We start from the raw sequence: 13977 nt of genomic DNA, 5'->3' as shown, positions 1-13977 counted from the left end.
TAGTGCGAGGAATCTATGGTACGGCCATCGGGCGACTTGAAATGGATTAAACCGGAATAATCTTTGTACTTTTATATAGTCAATATAGATTAACTCATATTACGCAATTTGTTGTTTCAAAATTTATTTCTTTGATTAAAAATTTATGAGTATTGTTGTTGTTCTTGTTATTACTCTTTATTTTAATTCAAAACCCTTTTTTTGTTCGACGAAAATTTAACACCTTTATTGAAAAATCGTTTTTATGGTTGGAAATTACTTCCTTCAACTGTAAATATTTTGGGTAGAAATCTTATATTTTTCAGTTGAAAATTCATGCATTTTGTTTGAAATTCGTTTTTTTTTAAGTTAAAATATTCTCATTTTAGTTGCAAATTTATTTCGTTGGTTGAAAATTTAAATATATTGTTGAAAATTCATGTGTTTTATAGAAAGTTAATACTGATTTTTGAAAGTCCATCTTTTTGGTAACAATTTATTCACTTTATTTAAAAGATATACTGTCTACTCATAAATTACCTTTTTTATGGCGCAAATAAGAATTAAACACAATTCACTCTTCGCTCACTGGAAGCACAGAATATTATTACTATTTCATAGTATTCGTCACTCAGCAGCTATTCCATAATGTTATTGGCACAGAAAAAAATTGATGTTTAGTTTTCAGTCTGCATGTCTCACTTCATTACTAATTAAACACTTTTATTAATTGTACTTACTACATAACATAGCCTATATTTTTTTTATACTTGCATCCATTTGAAGTTTCGAACGCAACCATGAAAACTATGATAAACTTGATCCGAAGATGCACGGACTTGACCGAATGGCCGATCCGAATGCAACTTTAAAACAGCGAGATTTGAAATGCCCCTGTAATATGGCTTTGCCCCTACTGTTGTGCGATTCGGGTAGCATTCAAGTTTTTCATGCATATAAGCCCCAGTGTGTCCACTCTGTGTATACTTAGGTGAAAATTTGATTGAAATTTGTTTTAAAAATAAATTTTCACCTATGTTAAAATGAATTGGCAGAGTAAAATGTTTTAAACTGACGTAAAAAGGTAAATGTGAAATATGTGACAGTAATTATAATAAAATTCGTGTTTATTTGTAAACAGTTGGAAATAATTAATAAGGTTCTATCTCAGCGATCAAAGCAACAAGGTTCTATCTTTATCAAATTTCAAGAAGGGCAATTTCTCGTCGGTCAATTCAAAAACGTTCTATCCCGGCGACCAATGCAAAAAGGTTCTATCTCGACGCCGGATTCAAAAAGGTTCTATCTCAGCGTTCCATGCAACAAGGTTCTATCTGAGCCGTCGGAATAATAACCTTTTAATTGAAATACAACATACACATGGAGCCGAATTAATTTACATAGAAGGCTATAATAAATATACAATAATATACAAGAGCATCATAACCAAAACAAAATGCCAGATTGTACTTGTAATAAATTCGCCTCCGGTTATCACGTCACCTTTTTAATGATCACATATCAGTGCATTCATCTAGAGTGTGAGAAAGACGATGGAAAAGCGTTTTGTACGTTAATGTTACTTTGGGCGACAGTCCAAGCCATGTGTTCGCTGGCATTAAGACAATGCTTGACCGCTCTCGCATATTTCCATTGACAAGATTAGTTTTTTTTACTTATTTTTAACAGATTATAGATTCGCTGAGGTCGTGAAAGCACAAGAAGCAGTTTTTATACGCCAGCCCGAGAGATAAGGGCCTTATTTCCGTATATGTATTTCAGAGCACAATAAATTTTATTACAGTCTGGTAATGCTCAGAAAATTTTTTTTTGTAATCTAACCTAATATTCATTACTTTTCTTTTTTTTTCATTTATAAAACTTTTTCAAATTATCATTCGAAGTGCGAATTCCAGTTCCAACCACTCTAATGTGGGCAATCATGTGACAGCGGATGAGCGAATGTGCGATTATGGATCTTCATTTGATTCTCTTCTACTACGTACATTTCGACGTGCCCAAATGACAGGGTGCCATCTCGTTCGGACGAAATAAAAAGGTGCCATCTCGGGTGGCGAAACACGGAAGCTTAAGAATCCCATATAAATATTATTGGGAACAACAACGCCCTCTGAAGTAGGGACACTTTTTATTTGGTTCTGCTGAGATGGAACCTTCTCATTTGGACACGTCGATTTCTAAAGAAAAATACGAATATTAATACATTTTTTTGTTTAGCACGTATTTTATGTAGTTAGCACGATAACGATGTCACCTTCCTGAGGTTGATTTGAAGTTGAAGCCACATTAGATTCGTCTGCGACCCTTTTGCGTGAGGTAGCGTCCACCGGAAATTAATTGCCCAAGATGTTCAAAATCTGTACATCCACGTTGATATCGTTCTCCCTTGTGTTTTGCACTAACAGCTGCCATATCTATGTTTAAAATATTCAAAATCAATATACTGAATGGCGCAGTAATCATCCATTTTTTTTAATCACTGCTAGATACATCTGTTTATCCAGGCATTACACAGGAAATCGCCGATCCTCCAATTAACACCGAAATCGGTGTTGAAGTGAGTTACAACAAATTTGAGCCACACAGGTTCATTCGGAGAATCTAGGGGAAAAGTATCATTCAGACACTGTTTTTACTCATTCATAGAAACGTGAAGTGTCATTTATAAACTGTCAGTCACCTGTCAAGATGATTTTGTCGGTCATTATTCGTGTAAAATAGATGTTGATAAGCAGGTAAATTATAATAATAATTATCTAACTTTTAATTTCCTCCCATTTACCAGTGACTATTAGTGTTTCGAAATAAAAAATGTAGTTGGTGTAATACAATATGTAAATCTTAAGTTAGTCAAAACCTACACGGTAAAAAAAATTGAGCTGTGACAGGGATATTATTCTTTTATAATAGTTAAACATTTAGCTGAAAACGAAGGAAGGAATTTAGAAAGATTCCTGGATCAGCGAAAATGAATATCCTTGACCATTTTTCATATACCAGGGATATCGTATAGTCAAACCCCTAATAAGTATAGCTATAATAGGGATATTAAGAATAGGTGTTTGAAACCATTATCGCAAGAGCGCCAGTGCATTATGGGAGCAGCGAAATAAAATGGCGACGGTCTAATCGGGAGCAGTGACAGTTGAGATTTACTTTGGAAAATTAAACGCTTTTTAACACTTAAAATGTGCGCGAATGTTAATATTAAATGAAGTTGATGAAGTTGATTCTAATCTGAAGATAATACAATTATACATAATCTGTCGAAAATAATAAACTTCCGAACTTAGCAATTTTGTCCAAATTACTGATTTACGAGAACAATTTACATACAGTAACTAAATGTTTAACTCTTTTAACTAAACGATTTACCTAATCCAAGCGTACACTTTCTTTGAGTTTAATATCTTCTCGATTCGCTCGTTGGCCTCAAGAATTTTTTTTCCGTGTACATGACATGCAATCCACCAAAGCTGGGATGTAAAAGCTAAGTAGTGAACATCTGCATCTTAATTGATGCCTGTTCGTTCAAAAAATTTTCTCTAGATTTTCTGTATTCAATAAAGTGAAGTTAGCTGGTGGTTGAACTGAAAATACTTAATTGTATATGTAGACGGTCATGACTTTTTCTACACATCCCGGCTTTAGTTTAAATATCGACGGCTATGACTAACCTAACATTTGGAAGTTACATTAGGAAGTTATCATTTTATTCTAAGTGACTAGTACGCACTGTTAAATGAAAAAAGTTGAAAGTTAGGTAAATATTATTTCAATTAGTTTCTCTATTAACAATTATTTAGTCTAATATCGCAAAGCGAATAGTTTCTTTGACAGGTGTTCAGCTGGCTGACAGCGCGGTTCAGCACTCCACAACTCTCGGCATTGAGCCAAAATTCAGTCTCCAAATGATACTTTCCCCTAGATGCCCAAATGTGCACCTACGTTCAGAGGAATAGATTTAAGAGTTGAAAATTCTTTCAAATGCTCATTGGGAGACCAATGAAATTTGAGCTGCAACAAATTTAACAACAGCGCTTTTCTGTGTACCTCAATCCAAGTCTCCACAGTCTTTTCCTCGCCAACCGCATTCAGATTTGCCACTATTTCAGTCTATAACTGTCTCTCTTTTACCGGATCGACAATTTTGCCTTTTGCTAATTCATTGTTTCTCTCCATACATGATAAAAGCAATAACGCTTGTGCCTTGGTTAGTTTGAAGAATTTGTAAAAATAATCAACAAAAAAAAAGTCAAAGTCCGCAAAACGCACAAAAATTATAAAGCAGTAACTCATTAATTTGTATTTTTTATTATGAATACTTACGTCTAATCAAACATGGTTTTCTATGCGTACTTAGTGAATCTCGAGTAAACTTTTGCTATGCTGTTTAAAACTAAATATTATAGGTTACGATTTAACAGTTGAAAAATGCTTGCGCCGAGTAAACCTGCACAAATATTTTGAGCTAAATCGTAGCTGCATATTGAAAATGAAAAGCATGATTAACAAGGTTTATAAAAGTACATCAAGCTAATAACGTTCACATGAATATTTAAACACAATGGAATATTTAGTTTCTAAATCGGATTCCTATGCACTTGTAAAAACATTCGAATGAAAAAAAAATTGAAAATTACTTCGATCTAACCTCGCTGAAAATTCGACTTGCCCTCGTTTTAACCACACTTTGCATTACAATATACTAAACTTGTGAATTCGAGAGTTGAATTTATACGTATTATAGCGCGTTCAGATCAAAACAAGAATTAAAAAGATTAGCGAAGTCTGAAAGACGAGCAGTAAGTTTATAATTTAATATTATTATAATGAAAATTTTATGTACTCTCAAATTGTGTAACGCATCTTTTTTTTCAACTCACTGCAATTTTTCAAATAACGCCCAGAATTTGCACATGTCGTTATGATACGCTATGTCTCCTACATAATCTGATTTTTCTTAAGAAATTAGCGAAGCATTTTTGTAGGCGGAATTATGATAATCGAAAATTAATTCGAATACATTTTGCAATTTTTTAGGCTGGGCATCGGCTCTTGGTACCTTACAGATTTATGCAGTGCGTGCAATGGACCAATTGTATTCATATTAACGGCGGTCATTACCAGCTTCAACATCTCTCTCTCTCTCTCTCTCTCTGATAATATTATTTCATTGAATGACATGTGTAAGGTAGGTGTATAAAAAATAAAAATTTACGAAAAATAAGAGCTTGCTCGTATTTTTCATAAAAAATTCTGATTTGAGTAAATTCATATTTTTCAGATTTACGCTATGGCGACTGATGATGAAAATTAATTTTTCAATGAACTTTTCAAGCCTAGTATCAATCCAGTACAAGTTGACTCCAAGCTGACTGACCAAACTTTTGGAGATAAATATCAATTACATGATTTGAATGATGCATCTTTGTGTACGATTAGAGATGCGAATTACATACCAAGTGTTTCACATGATTCATACTTTGATACAGTCTCGAATGTTGATCGCGCTGAAAATTTATTTGAATCTTTTTCGAGCTCAACACGATCTAGTGACAATATTCTTGAACGCATGATTAGTTATTGTTTTGATAAAAGAGAAAATCAAAAAGAAAATTTAACGATAGGTAATTTCTTTTCGTTTTTCAATAGAATCGTGGTAGATAAAATCGAAAAACCTTTCAGTTAAATAAAAAAGTAAAATATTTGCCTGTAGAAATCAGCAGCTCCGAAGAGAAAAGTGACAACAATCAAGCAAACATTCTCGGTGATCGACCCGATAAAAATTCAATTGCGCTGAGCGACAAGGAGGGAATTGAACGTGACCAATCTCAATTTGATGAAGTGTATTCAACGAGAGATGACGAACAAACTTCCAAAAATGTTTCTGACCGTGAAACGAGTGACTGTTTTGAAGAGACTTTGAGTGAATCTGCGAATAAAGTAAAGAGAAAATATAACAAGAAAGAAAAGTTGACGAGAAAACGCATATGTAGGCCTGAAAATTGGGATAGAAATGTGAGGAAAAGTGCTGTCAACCACAGCCTAGAATAACAGCCTGTTAAGACCAATGAAGTAGTACCTGCTCGCTCACTCAAGAGATCTTGTGTTCCCGGATTTCGTTCTGAATGCGACAAAAGAGTAAGTGAGGTACACAGAAAAGAATTATTCGAGGCCTTCTGGGTTACCCAGCAGCAATCAAAAAAATATGATTTTATATCCCGACATGTGTCCGAAAAAAGAAATAGCAAGGAAAGCACGAGAAAATTATTTTCAAGAACGTATACGTTCATTGATCACAAGGGTGATACCGTCAGTGTATGCAAGAGTATGTCTTTAAACACTTTAAGCATCAGCCAAAAACAAATTGACACTGTTTTGAAAAAAGAAATGAGTGGAGTGGCTGCACTGAAAGACATGTGAGGACATTCAAACGTAAATTTCGAAGAAAGTACCCACTGAGACAACTGTTTCCGTGATTGAAAACATAAATATGTTCCCGAAGGTTGAATTACACTACACGAGAAAAGGTTCTCAAAGAGAATACCTAGAAAAAACTCTCAGGTTAAGCGCAATGTACAGATTGTACGTCGAATGGGCTGAGAAGAATAATAATCCTACATCATCAATGCATCATTACTCCGACACCTTCAATACGAAATTCAATATCAGTTTTTTTAAGCCAAAGAAGGACCAATGCGAACACAGTGTTAAATATGAAAATGCTACGGCAACGCAAAAGCCTACGTTAACAATCGCCTACGACCTTCATATTGAAAACAAAAAGAAATCGCGAGACGAATAGGACAGTGACATTTTATTTGCAAAGGGAAACAAAAAAGAACGTATAATTTTACAGTTTACGATATTATTCGTCACAAAGCATACTGCTACGTTTGAAGTGAAGATGACGCGAAGAAAGGTTCGAATGAAGTAGGAAGTTGTCTTTTACATTTCTTCGAAAAAAATGGCATGTGAGGATATCGATACGTTCTTATTATACTCTTGACAACTGCAGTGGGCAAAGTCGAAACAAAAATGTATTTGCAAAGTATACGTATGTTTCCTGTAAGTATAACATAGACATCAAACACACATTTCTGAAAGTAGGCCACACACAGAATGAGGGTGATTCTGTGCACGTTCAGATAGAGATAAACGCATTGAAACGCAAAATATATTGCATGAGCAAGTGGTGTGACATTATAAAATCAGCGAAAGTTAACGGTGCTAAATATGAAGTAATCAACGTAACATACGACATGATCTACGACTTCAAAGCTCTAGCTGAAAATGAGAACTGGAACAAAATTACAGTTAAGAATGGCAAAATGTTAAGTTTTCCTATTGGTGCTTCTAAATTAAAAATAGTAAGAACCTTCAAAACTCAGCCAAACCAGATCCAGTTTAAGACGTCTTTCGGAGGAGACTTTATAACGTTAGCTACTAGGAAAGAAAGACAACATGTAAATGTATCAAAATATAATCTTTTCAAAGCCTACAATTCAATTCAAGGTCTTTCAAATCCTAAACTCAAAGACTTATTAAGCCTGTGCAAAAGCAATATAATACCGTCTGCATACCACGAGTATTATAAGTCATTTACTGTGAAACCGACCAAAGAAAAAGAAAATGAATATTCTGGTGATGAAGGCGAAGACTATTTATGAGTTTATGTAGATAATCAAAAACAGTTGTTGTTATCACATGTGTAGAATTAATTTTTGTATTGTTTTATCTGCGTTTTACCGAATACATTTATCTAAATTGTTAAAAATAAAGCAGAACTCGAAATAAATATACTGCTTGTACGTGTTTTCATTTAAAATTTGATGTATTCAAGTGGAAATGTGCGAGTGAGGTCAGACGTACATTTTCTTAATAACAGCGTCCAAAACGCTTTTCCATCGTCTTTCTCACACTCTAGATAAGTGCTCTGATATGTGATCATTAAAAAGATGACGTGATAACCGGAGGCGAATTTATTACAAGTGCAATCTGGCATTTTGTTTTGGTTATGATGCTCTTGTAAATTATTGTATATTTATTATAGCCTCCTATGTAATATAATGCGGCTTCATGTGCTCGCCTTCTATAAATTTTCCAGTTAAATTATGTAGATATATTTTTTATAAGGGCCTTAAATCATAAATTACACGAAAGTTCTATTTCAATTAAAAGATTATTTCGATGACTGAGATAGAACCTTGTTGCACGGAACGCTGGTATAGAACCTTTTTGCATCGGACACCGAGATAGAACCTTTTTGCATTGGCCGCCGAGATAGAGCCTTTTTGAATTGGCCGACGAGATAGTACCTTTTTGAATTTTGATAAAGATAAATCCTTGTTGCTTTGACCGCTGAGATAGAAACTTATTGTTTGCGGCCGTCGAAATAATGATTTTTCGCTTTAGAAAGAAATAAAAGTGTATCTAAATTATTGAAGCTTCAATCCAAAAGACAAATTTTTTCTATAAAAATTGAGTCTTCAAACCAAAAATCAGACTATTCAGAAAAAAATAAGAACATAATAGTGAAGGGTTTGAAAGTGGACAGTAAAAGGGTGGAAGGGATAAGAAAACTAGAAGGGAAGAAAGAGGGCAAAGAATGTATGTTTTTAGTGAACTCTCGGAGTGAGCAGGATAAGTACGAATTTATGAAAAAAGAAGTTTTTGAAAGGAAGAAATGAAAGAATCGAAGAAGATCTGACGTGGCGGGAAAGCAGAAGAAAGTGGATAATTGAGCAAAAGGCATATACTGAGAGAAGTAAAGGTAATAGGATAAGGATTGGCAGATATAGGATATGGGTAAACGCAGATATATGGATTTGGGTAAGAGTACTTGAATGGAAGGGTTAAAGGAAAGAAATGCAAAAAGCGCCATGTTAAAGTAGCTTTCTGGAACGTGCCAGGATTAAAAAGCTGGGGGTGGAGGAAAAAAAGGAAGAGTATATAAAAGAAAAGGATGGAACAATGGTTAGAAGAATAAAATTAGGAAAAGTTATTGTGAGTACTGTATGCGTGTTCAGAAAAAGAGGAAAAGAGGAAGGATGGGAAACAATAAGGAAATGGATAGAGGAAAAAGAGGAGAGGCTAGTCCTAATAGGAGGGGATTTGAATGCATGAGCCGGGAAACATGGAGGAAAAGTATGGAATAGAGAAAAGGAAGTGTTTATAAGAAAATCAAAACAAAAGGAAATAAATCGGGAGGGTAGGAGGATACTGGACTTGTTAGGAGAGGCGGGATAGTTCATTTGTAACGGCAATACAAGAGGAGATAAAGAAGGTAAATATACGTACGCGAGTATAGGGGACACCTTAATAGATTACATTCTGGCAGAAGAAAGAATAAGGAGGCTGATGCTTTGAATAGAAGTGGGCAACATGAAAGGCTGAGAACACTTTCCGTTAATCTCGACAATAAGATCTGGTAGCTCAAAGTGCAGTAGGGAGAAGAGGAAAGGAAAGAGAGAGGAAATAAATTAAAAATCGGCATTTTAGAGGAGGAAAAGTTGAGAGAATTTAGAGAGAGAATAGAAAACGAGGAGAGAGGGGATTTGGAGGAGGGGAGACCGATAGAAAACGAAGAGGGGTTTAAGAGAGGCTAGTAGGGGATGAATGCAGGGAAAGTAAAGAACGAATGAAGAAGCATGTAAGAAAATAGAGGAAAGGAGAAATGCAAAAAGGAGAGCTCAATATGAGAAAGAGGTAGCACGAAAGAATGATAAAGCAGAAAAGACAGAAGAAGAAAGGTACATGGAAGAGGTAGACAAAGCGGTAAAAGAAGGGAGGAAATGGGATGTGATTATTGGGAAAAGATGAGGAAGAAAGGGTATAAATGAAGAAATAGGAATAAAAGAGTGGACGAAGCACTTGAAAAGCAACAAGGCAACAGGGTAAGATGGCTGGGAAAATGAAGCACTAAAATATGGAGGATTAGGGGTGCGGAAAAAGATGTGGAGGATTTGCAATAAGTTATGGAAAGGACAAGGGTGCCCGGAGGAGTGGAAGACAGGGATTGTAGTACCTTTGATAAGAAAAGGAGAAGACAAAAGGGTGGAAGAATATAGAGGTATCATACACATGTCGGTTGGATATAAAATTGATGCGCAAGGGAAGTATACCACAGAACCAAACGGGCTTAAGAAAAGGGATAGGAACCATATATAACGTCTACGTGCAGAACTATCTAGTCAATAGGAACCTAGGGCAGAAAAAAAGGAAAGCTAGTCGCATTGTTTGTAGACTTTAAGGCAGCATTTGACTCAGGAGGTTCTGGACAGGAATGGGGCTCAGCCAAGGGTGTCCATTAAGCCCACTCCTATTTAGTATTCTGCTGGCAGATCTATAGGAGAAGTTAAGGAGGAAAGGGAAAGGGACGACAACATTAGGGACGGGCAAACTGTTTTCATCAGCATATGCAGATGACGTAGTGCTAGTAGGGGATGATGGAAGAGGTATGAATCTATTGATAAGAGCGTTCGAAGACTATGTGGGAGCAAATTATTTAACAGTGAATGTGAAAAAGACTAAGATGATGTGTTTCAGAAATAAAATGGGGTAGTTTCAAGTACGAATGTAAAAAAAATGGCGTGTTGATGGAGTTGGTGGATGAGTTTTGTTTCCTAGAATTTTGGTTTGAAACTAGAGGAGGAAGCGAGCTGCAAGTGAGAAAGAGATTTGAATCCGCGAGTAAAGTAACGGGGCAAGTATTGGGTATCGAAGAAAGAAGATTCAAGAACGACTGGAAGATGAGAGTGTGGATGTTTGATGTATTAGTATAATTATTGTTTAGCTATGATGCGGAAATCTGGGGATGGAAAGAACATAAGAGAGTTGAAAGTTTGCATGAAAGATTTTTGAGATGGGTTATGGGAGTGAGTTTGACCTGCCCAGGGTATATGCTGAGAAAAGAAATAGGACGAGAAAAAATGGTGGTGAGACAATTGAAAAGATACTAAAAAACTTCAAAAAGAAACTAAGGAGGGGAGAAGGAAGGGGAGTAACGTGGTGCGTTTAAAATGGGAGAAGGAAAGATATAAAATTAGGTGTGAATGTGGTATACAAGCAAGGGGTAGAGAGTGGGAGGAATTGGAAGAAGGGATGAAGGCAAGGCTAGGTGAGGAAAGATTGGAAAAAATCGCAGATTCAAGTTACAACAGCTGGTACAGAATGTTTGAGAGGCAGAGGAACTAGACTGCCTTAAAAGAATTGAAAAGAAGAGCAAATGGAACAGAGTAGTGAGATTCAGAATGGGAGAGGGTGTAAGAGCATGTAGGTAATGGATGAATAAAGAAGCGAATATCTGTAGAGTATTTAGGTATAAGCAGGAAACATGGGTAAATGTGTTAGAGAGGTGTGCAGAGGTCGAAGGGGGAGGAGGAGAGTACAGAAGAAACAATTGCGTGGATTCTGAATGAAAATGCTCAGGGGGAAGAATGGATGAAGAAGCTAGAAGATCTAAGAGAGAGAGGGAGAGAGTTATTCTTTTATAACTCATAATTGTTACAAACAAAAAATAATTTAAATTAAATAACTTACAAATAAAATAATTAAGTTTGTACTTTAATAAAAAAGATATCCTGTGAATTTGTTTTGGGATTTCGCATTTTTATTAAAGACGACGACAGATTCGACAAAATGCTAAAAGCATTTTTTTCTAATTTAAAAAGCGAAATTTTATTGAAGAGCTGTATTTTCATCTGAAAATTTTAAGAAATAAGTAGTAATTTAGACATATTAAAAAATTTATGCAAATGAAAAATATGTATTAAAAGACACCTTTTATTGTAAAAACTGAAGTCATTGAAAAAAGATTCTAATTTGAAGCTGAAAGGTTTAAGCAAATAAAAAAAGTTTGAAGCTTAAAACTATAAAATATTGAAAATAACTAAAAAAATTTTAAAATTTTAGGTTTTATGTATTCTCTGAAATAAAATTGTACAAGTAAACAAATATTTTTTAAAACAAAACAACGGTTTAGTTTAAAAACTAAGAATGTTTAAAAAATAAGTAAATGTAAAATAAAAAATATATAAAATCTTTCGTGGTTTTCGTGTTCTTTACGATTGAATAAATAAATAAATATTTTTACTAATTAGAAACTAAAAAATATTTATATAAGACAAACACTAATTTAAAAAATGGTGAGTGAAATGAATGAATTTTTAATTGTTAAACTTAAAATTTGCATAATTTTTAAACTGTGAATTAAAAAATTTAATTCTTTAATTTTGAAGATTTACAATTCATAGGTCTACAATGTTGAGGATTTACAATTAAAATTCTTCGCACTTCAAATTTTTAATATTAACTTCTAAGATTTATATTTTAAAAATGTGTAAGTACTCCTGAATACTTTTTTTGAATATGTAATTGAGTTTTCAATATTTACAATGGAAAATTCTTCAATTTTTAACATTTTTAAATGAAGACTCTTTAATATTTAATGTGTATTATCAAAATTGATTTAAAAATAGTGCGATTTGGAATGGTTAAAATTAAAATTTATTCAATTTTCAAAATTTATATTCTAATGATATGTAATTTTGAACATGTTTTTAATATGTAGTTAAATTTGAAAGATTTACAATGATAAATTCTTGAATTTTAAAGATTTTTATTTGAAATTTTTTATCATTGAAAGATGAATAAATAACAATTCTTAAATTGTGGTGATTTTAAAGGTAAAAAGTCAATAGTTTTTAATTTTAAATCTGCCAAATTGATGAAGTTTTAAATGTTCGCGAGCGAGAGAAGTTTATTTAAGAAAAAAAGAAGTAATGTTTTTTAAAACTTTTTTAACGATAAATACATTGAAGCACGTATCACTTATTTTATTACATCACTTATTCACTTCATCACTTATTTATACATAATTCATACATAATTATCATTTTGAACTTGCCTACCGAAACGACGAGATACAATGTGTCCCATATTTATAGGGCCACCCCATTTTTTAAGGATAATTTTTTTTCTATTGGAACAAACTGCACCAAATTTTTTGAGTGAATAAATGAGTCGAGTTAACGATTTTTCCTAAAATATAGAGCTCGCAGTTCCATTCGTTCATTTATTTGGGCATTTTTTCGAAAAAATCGGTGTCCCAAATTATTAGGGCCATTAAAAAAAAACTTCGATTTTTCCGAAAGAATTCAATTTTTTCAACAAAATACGTACATATACAAAGATTTTATTTACAAAATTAGTAATTAATGGTATTTCCGTCATTTTTGAATACCATTTTCATTCGCTTTACCATCGATTTATTCAGATTTTAGAGACTTTTCGCAGTGACGTTGTTCCATGCTGATTTGATCGCTTCCCTCAGCTCTGCGACCGTTGTGTACTGCTTTCCGTTGTCATACACATCGCGTACCATCATGCCCCAAACATTTTCCATTGGGTTAAGGTCTGGAGAGATCGCTGGCCACGCGAGTACGGGGATCTTTGACTTTGCCAACCAATCTTTCGTAGACTTGCTCGAATGTATGGCTGCATTGTCCTGCTGGAAAGTCAATTTTGCAGAACGGAAACGTCCAAGGTAGGGCTTAAGATGTTCTTCTAGCACTGCCTGGTAATCTCCGCTTTTCATTTTATGAGAAATAAAAGCTAAGGCCACTTTTCCGAAACCGCTGTATGCCCCCCATACCATGACGGAACCGCCTCCAAAGTTTCGGGTTGAAAAATAACGAGGCTCATGTCTCAGATCACGCCAATAATAACGCATTCCGTCAGGACCATCTAAATTAAATTTTTTTTTCGTCAGACCAGATAATCTGAAAAGCTAGTAAAAGACCCAAGCTTTAATTACATAGGCTTGAAGGAACTAATTATTTTTTATGAGAAGAAATTCACTGTCTAAGTAAATACCTTTGACCATTCGTGCGTCCAATGCAGCTTCTCTTCTGCAAAATTGTAGCGTGCCTGCATATGATGAGGTTTCAGTTTAGGCGCTTTTTGCATTTTTCA

This window comes from Belonocnema kinseyi, chromosome 5 (assembly GCF_010883055.1).
Source record: "Belonocnema kinseyi isolate 2016_QV_RU_SX_M_011 chromosome 5, B_treatae_v1, whole genome shotgun sequence".
In the NCBI taxonomy this organism is placed as follows: Eukaryota; Metazoa; Arthropoda; class Insecta; order Hymenoptera; family Cynipidae; genus Belonocnema; species Belonocnema kinseyi.
The sequence above is the reverse complement of the archived record's forward strand: the minus strand, read 5'-3'. Positions refer to the sequence as shown.